The sequence below is a fragment of the Triticum aestivum genome, chromosome 3B (assembly GCF_018294505.1).
Source record: "Triticum aestivum cultivar Chinese Spring chromosome 3B, IWGSC CS RefSeq v2.1, whole genome shotgun sequence".
Taxonomy (NCBI): domain Eukaryota; kingdom Viridiplantae; phylum Streptophyta; class Magnoliopsida; order Poales; family Poaceae; genus Triticum; species Triticum aestivum.
The window spans coordinates 481,566,256-481,576,360 of record NC_057801.1 but is presented as its reverse complement, the minus strand read 5'-3'; the positions used below and the strand labels follow the sequence as shown (position 1 = coordinate 481,576,360).

The 10,105-nt window shown below is 46.7% G+C and overlaps 1 long non-coding RNA gene across 2 annotated transcripts; it reads right to left on the bottom strand.

The window, feature by feature from the left end:
- Positions 1–4,739: 4,739 nt before the first annotated feature.
- Positions 4,740–7,034, bottom strand: LOC123065564 (uncharacterized). Of its 2 annotated transcripts, none has more exons than XR_006431067.1 (3): positions 6,901–7,034; positions 5,738–5,804; positions 4,740–5,188 (listed from the first exon to the last, which is right to left on the bottom strand). It is a non-coding gene; the product is annotated as an uncharacterized lncRNA (long non-coding RNA). The 2 variants fall into 2 exon arrangements; XR_006431066.1 differs by having other exon boundaries at positions 6,889–6,964.
- Positions 7,035–10,105: the final 3,071 nt, after the last annotated feature.

The window sequence follows — 10,105 nt, the reverse complement described above, 5'->3', positions numbered from 1 at the left end:
CATGGTAGAAGCAAGGGCGAGGAAAATTTCGACGAGTTCCCAGTTACGGTGGGCGGTCGAGGGCCGAGCGATGCGCGTTTCTCTCGTACACGTACACGCGTGTGTACGAGGCGTTGGCTCTAATTGAAGCCGAGCAAGGCGTTGGGCTCTATCCAAACCCGAGCGATTGCACTGCAGGCTATGCGTTACTGAACCCGAGTGATTGATCGATGGCTGTTAACTGAACCCGATCGAGCGATTCCTTCGCTACTGCTGCTAACTGAAGCCGATCGATGCTTCCTCTTTGGATAAACAGTGAGCGTTGAGGGGGTGGTTTGGATGAACAGTGAGCGATGGTGTTGCCTCTGGATGAACAGAACCCTGTGGTGTGGAGGGCTGGATGAACAGGACGACCCCGTGGAGGGTTGGATGAATAGTAGATGGTGGAGGCGTGCCCATGGAGGGGTGGTTGAATAGTAGCCGGTGGAGTAGCGCATGGTGGAGGCTGGATGAACAGGAGCCTGTGGAGGCTGGAAGAGGTTAACGGTGGAGATGAAGAGTATCCCGTGGAGTCCCTTCTTGCGGTACGCGACACACCTCCCGATGAACAGGACCGCGTTTCGACCGTAGCGCTCAAACATAAGTCCGTTTCGTCTGTTTTGCGGTACGCCACACCCCTCCCATTCAACAGGACCCCCATTTCGACCGTAGGAGGTCCGTTTCCTCCGTTTTGCGGTACGCCAAACCACTCCCGATGAACAGGATCCCGTTTCGAACGTGGCCGGTCGAACACAAGGCCATTTCCTCCGTTTTACAGTACGCCATGCCTCGTTTCCATCGCCTGTTCCGTCCAAGCTGGTTGGATCCCACGCGTTCCATTGCCTCCCGATGAACACGACGCATTCCGTTGCCTCCCCATGGACACGACGCATTCCGTTGCCTCCCCATGAACATGGCAACGATGCTGTTTCTCCGTTCCGACCCAGCCGTGTACACGAGCCCTGGCCATACGTATGCGCGAGTAGGCGTTCGAGACCCTGCCCATATGTACGTACGTGGCCGTATTTTCTTTCTTGCACCCTGGCCGTTGTATGCATGTGTACATGCTACATGAGCGCCTCTACTACGACACGTACGCGCCTCTACTACGACACATACACGCCTCTACAACGACTAGTATGTACGTACACGTTCGCGACCAGAATGACAACACTATGTACGCTTCGACCAGGTGGGTACTGACTGTCAGGCACTTGCTTGCCTGCGAAGATGTAGCTGGTAGGTCCCAGCAGTAAGGGGGGAGAATCATTTTTTTTTGCCCGAACGCACTTCCTTGCATGCGAAGATGTAGCTGGTGGGTCCCAGCAGTCAGGGGGAAACATTTTTTTTCGTGAAATATGGTGGCCCATCCGGTGGGTCCCTGCTGTCAGGTGGAGGAATAATTATTTTGCACGTAATAAGGAGGCACTTCCTTGCTGCGGCGGTGGGCCCAGCTGTTAGCCTCTCCACATACAGTCCGCGTCCGATGGAAGCTGTTCCTTGACCATGTTGACCATGCCGCGCCGAGAGCACCAGGGCGGTGGACGATGGAGAGGCCTAGGAAGGGGATGACGCGGAGCCGCGGAAGATGCGGCAGTGGATGCCCACGCGTAGAGGAGTACGAGGGTTCACTGATTCGCTGAAGTGTGAGGCTGCCGTCGCCACTTAATAACAGGGGGTGTGGGTGAGTAGAGGGATGGCCTGGCCAGTGGTGGGAGTAGTAGGGGGCGGTGAGGCCACCGCCGCATCGCAGCCGGCCACGGGAGGCAGGAGCACGAGGCACGACCGATGCTGGTTTGGGCGGCTGGAGCAAGAAGACTAGAGGTTGAAGAAGCACTACGGCTGTTGGATGGACATCGTACTGTCACTGGATCTAGAATCGTGCATATTGACTAAGTTGACAAAGCCCTCCGTCCCCGTCAACTTAGTAGGCCCACAAGTCAGCCTGCCACTATACTGGGTCCCAGCTAATAGGGGGAGTATTCATTTTTTTTGTGCGTAATAAGGAGGCACTTCCTTGCGTGCGAAGATATAGCTCGTGGGTCCGAGCTATCAGCGGCTGTAACGTTTTTTTCGCGAAATACAGAGGCCCTTTAGGTGGGTCCCTAATGTCAGGTGGAGGAATCATTATTTTGCGCGTAATAAGGAGGCATTTCCTTGCGTGCGGCCGTGGACCCAGTTGTCGGCCTCTCCACGTACAGTCCACTTCAGATGCATGTCGTTGACCATGTTGACCAGGCCGCGTCGAGAGCACCAGGGCGGTGGACGACGGCGAAGCCTAGGAAGGGAACGACACGGAGGCATTGAAGACTCCGCAGCTGTTTCCCACGCGGAGGGGAGTACGACTGTACGAGGGTTTACTGGTAGTCTTCCGTCACTGGAGAATAACAACAGGTGTGGGTGAGTAGAGGGTTGGCTAGGCCAGCGATGGGAGTACGATGGGGCGGTGAGGCCTGCGCGGCAGCACAGCCTGCCGCATGGAGGAGGGAGCAGGCATTCCCGCCGGTGCTTGTTTGAGCGGCTAGAGCAGGTTGAGCAGAGATTGAAGAAGCACGACGGCCGTTGGATGGACATCCAACAGTCACTCCTTGTGCGTCAACCTTTTTTTTAGGAAAGCCTCCAATCTGTGGAAAACAGCAAACAACCCATCTGCCATTATATCTAATAATTTACAGCCCATTTACTAATTCTTAAGGTTTTTCTTTGGCTCATATTCTTTTTGTTAGCATTACAGCCCATATTGTGGCCACGGTTAAAAAATTATACGAAATTTTACATATTTCAGAGCGGTCTGAACTGTTTTCAATCCCGAAATTTCGACTCACATTCAAACTGGTTTTAAAAATAAATGTATATCAATATAAAATCCAACAAATTCTCATGCATAAAAATTAATGTAATTGAAAATCTCAAAATGAAACTAATTGCCGGTTTGATGTGTTATAAAAACTAGTTGACCCGTTGTGCCAAATGGCGCAGAGACCCGCTAAAGACATGTTGTCGATGAAAATAGTTTCATTTTGCAAGGACATATGGCAGGGACCAGCTAAATTAATGTGGGCGTTGAAAAGGAAATCCATGGGGTAACAAATTTAACCCGAGGGTCCTTAATAAAAAACAATGAAGGCTTGCTGTCAATAATAGGATGTATAATAACAGTACCTGTTGCGCCAGATGGCACATGGTCCCATTTCAAACCAAGAGCTATTTAAAAATAATTAACAATTTGACAATAATAAGGATCCTCTTAATAATGAAAATTTAAAGAAACATAGCCTCAAACTATGTAACAGAGTTTTTAAAATACAGGCATCCTCTCTATACAATTCTGCTATGTGAGCTGGAACTTTGGAATCAAGGTCACGCTTTGTCCTTGCGCCGTTGGTAAACTGTGCCCTCCCACTACTCTGAATCCATAGCGTTTTGTCCCTCACAACCCCTTTATAGGTCAGATGCACTATAATTCCTTCATTTTTTAAAGGAGCTTAACAACCAATGCCTTGCACAACATTTTTCATCTCTTCACTGAGGCATGTTTATAGTTCCCACTCCTCTGCTCTGTTATGTTAGAAGGATGAACTCTCTATAGACATCTCTTCTTTTTTTGAAGGGGACTGGACAAACAATGACCAGTGCTATGTTTATGAAATGTTGTACTGTAATAGAAGTGCAAACATGAAACGAGAAACCAATTGAAGAAACAAGGACTTTTTGGTCTGCTGGAATTTAAGGGCAGACTTGAAATGGAAGGTCAAACCAAGATTGACAAGTACCACATCACAAAAAAAAGTTTATAACAGATATATAAGTGACAATAAATAAGTTTTTCAAGATTTACAATGAACTATATGATTTGGCTTCTTTCTCTAAAATAGAAATCTGCAGCACTAACTTGGTGACAATCCCACCAATTCAATGATAATGGACATATTTTCTACACTTCACTCCTTTGCGGCTTGTAGAGTCAAAGGGCTACGACCATCATTGCGGAAAAGGAAAAAATTAACAATAGTTCTTGTGTGAATGAGTCATCAGGTAATCATGTGAGTCTACTATATATAAACTATAGGCAAAATTCAGCAGCAAAGGTAACATGCGTAGTGAGAAACTGGATAACAGAAGGAATACTTTCAACCAAGTCTAGAGGAACACATACTATGCCCAGGAACTGTTCACTGACGTAACAATGCAACTATTCATAGCAACAAAATTTATATAGAAAAGGGGGACACTCCTACTCAAACAACAACAACAACAAAGCCTTTAGTTCCAAACACTCCTACTCAACCTCCCTAAAATTTAACCGGATTTCATCTGATAACCTAGAGGCCAGCTGGAGATTGAGCAATATTGGAATATACATTTATATTTCAAACAAATTAATGAACTGGGATGAACGGAGCTTAGAAGGATAGCCTCACTTGGGGCTTTGGAACTTGAGTATCTCCATGGCTAATCAAGGCTTAGAGAGGCAGCAGTTAAAGCATCAGTCGAGTTAAGGTATGCCGTTATCAATCCTTCTTTTAGTAATCTGAACACGACGTTAGTAATGCCAAGGCAAATACCTTGATACCCTGTTCATGGTCATCTCGTTACTGAAAAATAAATGTAAAACTGGCCTACAAGATAAAAGTGTTTCCCAGTACCTGAATGTACAACCTGGGATCGTCATGCTCTTAACATTCAGTTACTGGGAATACCGCTGGATGAAATATAGTGCAAACTCCAGGTCTTATAAATTTTAATACATTCAACAACTAAGACTTTGAGCCATGAGATTATATGTCAATAGTTACATTTAAGCTTGTGAGAGCATAAATCAATCATAAAAAGGTAGAAAGAATAAGCTCCAGAACACAATAAGGGCTTAAACTACTTATTTGAAAACAGTGAAACAACTCATTAAATCTAACTAATTTTAAATGATCCAGTTTTAAGAATTAATATGGTACAACTAAGAGAAGGCTACAAAATCATCAATCAAGAAGACTCTATATAAAATTGATAATTAGAGACAACTGTCACTGCTCGGTCACATACCGTGGTCGACATGAGCAATGACAGACATGTTATGGATAATTTTTTATCCACAATTCCACGGAGCTCCTCCGTTCTAAACCTCACCGTTTTGACTGCTTTTGAATGTCACACCAGGAATACCCTTCCTGCTCTAATAATAGCAAGCTATCAGAATCAAGCAATAATATAGTGTGAATAACTTAACATGGAAATCCGACAGTAATATATACTAACGATCGTTTAAAGTAATTATGACCACAGTTGTCTACTCAAAGCTCAAAAGTGCACTTAACAATCATGTACAACAATTAGTTTTATACACTGCCACCAAAATATTTTAACCAACACTTCGACCAACAGCCCCGGTGAAGTGAAATATATAATTAATATGGTCAATCGAGCATATTATATTAATGTATTAGAACTATTAAAAGTGCACTGAGAAGGCAGCCAGAAAGCAAGAACAACCACTGCTAAGGGCACTGACGATCACAGTAATGAGAAAAAGCAACACATGGCAATAACAAAGAAACGTAATCCATTATGAAGAGAGGATGCAGGTGGAAAGAAACGTAATCCAAAAAATAAGACTAATATAGACAAGCCTCCAAAACTAATACTACTATTGACAGACCTCTGACACTAAGACTATATATAGACAAGCCTCCAAAAGTAAGGCTAATGGAACACGAAGTAGTACCTCCTGCAATTTCTTCAATCTAATTCCTTTTGATTCTATGGGAAAAGGTTGTAACAAGAGGAATAGCCTACAAAAATAGATAGATCAAATGTTTTGCAAGTCAAAAAAAAGTTACTGCTAGCCATAGTGCATACATTCTATCTCTTATTGTACTTTTTGCAACATACTACAACTCAGAGCAGATACATGACATATCATGGTAATGCCACAATGGTTATTAGCGACTGGAATCAGTTGTCCAGATTTTGACTGGTAAATCAATTCAGTTTACATGCAACTAATAAAATTTTATAGGGAAATGTTGTACTGATATCATGGTGGCACAAGCATAGAAGTTGTTACAGAGTGGAAAGAACAGTCTAGATTTTCAGTACTGAATATGTCCGTCTAGCATCGCAAAAAGCTACAGTTAAGCCTCTCGCATGCTAATTATCTATGTTGAAGCCGGTAGAAAACCTACACTTACAATGGCACATATAAAAACAATGGAATGTAGCTTTTTGCAATGCGAGAGGCTTAACTGTAGAAAACCTACACTTACAATGGCACGTAGAAAAACTACTGCAGTTGAAGGAATCACCGCCACCACAAAAGGCGAGAAAATAGAAGCTTCAGCTAGCACCGAGTCATAATATTATAGTAGATAGCTCCAAGAAGAAATAGATTATATGTACTTTGAGCTGCCACTAAGTTGTGAGTTGCTGTCTAGCGGCCACAACTTCCCTTTGAGCCGCCATAGCCACTGTTTCCACATGTGTAGGTTGCTGCTGCCAACAACTCTTATTTATCTGCACCCTCCTTTTTACAAAAGAATATAAGGTTTAGTTGTTTAAACATTTACTTCCTCAAATAGTCCAATACTAATTGCTTCAAACGACAAGTGCTATCTTTCAATACCCCCTTCCTAGTCAAGAGGTAGATCATCACACTGGAACTGCTTTAGGGCTCATAGCCTAATGTTAGAGACAAGCAAAATTTGTTCTTGGTAAATTATTAGCAAACAATTGTGACATGCCGCCTGAGCACTTCTACTGAGAGGCTCCAAACCCCAGGCCCCCAAATTCATTTTTGAATTTGAGTTCAGTAGCATGTCGTCATCCTCATGAGCACTCCCGTCCAGGTACATAAAGAAGAAAAACAGTGACACTTACATTAGGAAATACCTACAGGATCCATGTGTAGAGGTAGTGAGGCAATTGAAATTGGCCCAAAATACATAACTTCAGTGCTGGAAGAGCCGCACTGTCGACCACACTTTGAGTCTTGGCTGCTTGATCCATCCCATTGTGGTCGTCGGTGCTGATAGAAAGTTAGATAAAAATTGTGAACAAAAATAAGTAAAATCCCCTCTTCTGGACAAAGTAAAAGAAGAACCTCTGCTACTCGAATGTACATCCATGCAACCAAAACTCTGAGAAATACTCATAGCAACACTGATCAACAGTTCTCCAAAGACATTCCAGATTTTTGAACAACTACAGGACATTAAGTATTAATGATATCCAGAAGTTGTAAGCCCATGGTACTCCTACTATCTCACGACTAACTATATCCGAGCATTTATTCATAGATCATGCAACATTGATGAACAGAAGAAGGCAGGATCAAGCTCAACAAATCCTACAAATTAATGAAAGCGGAAAGACATCGGGAGCTTACTGGAACTGGATTCGAAGAGGAGAGGAGGCGGCGGCCGCTGAACTCGCCGCCAGCTACGGCGCAGCTGCCCCTCTCGACCGTGCGGGCCGCAGTAGAGGAGGTGGTGCGTCGGGCCGCCCAGCGGCTGCAGTTGCTCCTGCTGCTCCGGCCAGTGGGCCTCCCTCCATGGACGACACTGCCTCCTTGCTCCAGCTGTTCCAGCTGGCGAGCCTCCCTCTACGGCCGACCCCGTCCTCATTTTCTGCTGCACCAACCCCCACCGTTTTCCCCCATAGGTGCCGGCCTTCTGCCCAGATCCGACCCATGCGCCACCAACCTAAGCGATGGGTCGACGACGGCGTCCTTCCCTGCCTTGTACTCTCCCATCGACCATGGATCCATGGTAGCTAGCCGGTGGAGGTGTCGGGGAACCCATGGGGAGTGGGAGGAATGCGGCGACGAGCACGAACACGCAAGGGGAGGGAGATGGTTAGGGTTCAAGGAGGGAGGGAGGGGTGCGGCGTGCGAGCAAGGGGACTGGGCGAGGTTTCGAGGACACGGGCCCCGCAAATGTCATGACGCATGATGCGGCCAACTGCTCCCCGTCTCCTCCAACGCAGGACGTGGGCAGCGCGTGACGCGACGCGTCAAGTGTGGTTCACCCGAGAAATTGCAACCTAGCCAATGGAGGATTCGATGAGCGGGACCAGGAGTAGCAGCGGCCCACCCGTCATCGTGGCAGCATAATCGCGGGTGTACAAGCCGGGTGCCCATGCTCCAGCCCACCCCTCAGCAACTGACGTGGGACGCAGCAACTCCCACGATGCATTACGCGGGCCTCGCACGAGGAGCCAAAAGCGGTTGACCAAGAAAACTGTAACCTACACCATGAGACATGCAGCCAGAACAGCCGACGAGCGGGACCAGGGAAAGCACCGGCCCACCCATCATTCGCAAAACACAGGTGGGGTAGCAGAAACTACGTGCAAACAAGGAGCAGCGCACGACCCGCGCCCGCGCAGCGCCCACGACGCGGGCTTCGCGCGCATGCGGCGCGGCAGGAGAGGCTGCCCCGTGCACCGAAAAAATCGGCACCCAACCAATCAAATCGAGCGCGAGCCCCACAAGTCATCCCCGCCCAGGATCTATCGTCCGGTCAAAACGCACAGGTCAATTTCCAGCGAAGATCGAACGACCAGGAATGAGAAAAAGACCGCGTTGACCAGGATCAGACGGCCATCGAAGGATGAAATCTGGGGAGCATTCTAGGAGCGAGTTGGCTAGCCTCTGTATTGTTTTAAATATACAGCCCATTTCTCATTACTGATGGGCCATTTTCTCAGCCAGCCGAATGAAAGCTCTCCTCATCTTGAAAGATTTGTAGCCCAACAGGCCTGACAAAGCGACTTACTTGGCAAATCACAAAAAAACTGGGCTGTGGCCGTGGACCCAGCTGTCAGCCTCTCCGCGTACAGTACTATTTCGATGGAATGTCATTAACCACATTGACCACGCCGCACCGAGAGCACCAAGGCGGTGGACAACGGCGAGGCCTAGGAACGGGACGACGCGGAGCCGGGGAAGACGCGGCAATGGATAACCACATGGAGAGGAGTACGAGGGTTCACTAGTTCGGCTGCAGTGTGAGGCTGCCATTGCCGCAGGGCCTGGATAGCGGTGGGAGTAGTAGGGGCGATGAGGCCTCAACGGCAGCACAGCCGGCCACTAGAGGCAGGAGCAGGCAGTCTCCCCAGCGCTGGTTTGGGCGGCTGGTGCAAGAAGAGCAGCGATTGAAGAAGCAGCGGGACCGTTCGATTCAAATCCTATGGTTACTGCTACTAGAATCGTTTGTTGTCTAAGTTGACAAGCCCTGCGTACGCTTCAACTTAGTAGGCCCACAGGTCAGCCTCCCAACCGGTGCGCCCCAGATGTCAGTGGGAGGAATCATTTTTTTCGCTAATAAAGCGGCAGTTGATTGCGTGCGGCCAGGCCAGCGGAGGGAGTAGGGTGGGCCGGGGAAGCCTGTGCGGCATCACAACGGGCCACAAGAGGAGGGAGCAGGCAGTCCTGCCGGTGCTAGTTTAGGCGGCTGGAGCAGGAAGATCAGAGATTGAAGAAGCACGTCGGCCGTTGGATGGACATCCAACAGTCACTGCTGCTAAAATCGTGTGCTCACTGACAAAGTCTTGCGTAAACAAGTCAGCCTCGAAATATGTGGCGTGTACAGCCCATTTGCTATTATTTTTATAATTTTTACTCATTTTCTAATTCATATGGAATTTATTGCAGCCCGTTTTCCATTTTTAGAATTGCTGGCCATTTTCTGGTCAGTACCAGGGTTAAAAAATTAACTAAGTATGTGGGAAATTTTTAAAATTCACAAATTTTTGCTGGGGAACGAAATATTCTTAATCCAAAAATTAATAGCCATACTAAAACAAATTTAAAAATAAATTAGTACTATGTCATGTTAAATCCAATGAAATACGTATAAGATATCAGTGAAGAACACAAAAAAAAGAAACTAATATCCCATTTGCTATAAATTTTTTGGAATTTTCAACCCATTTTGATATTACTTTTAATAGCCACTGACCGTACTATTTGGCCAGGCCGGAATGCATCCCTCCTCGTCTTGAAAGATTTGCAGCCCAGTAATTCAGAGATAACAAATAGGCCTAGCTTGGGTATTCTTCAAAAAGAAATACTAGGCTACCTATTTTCCCGAAG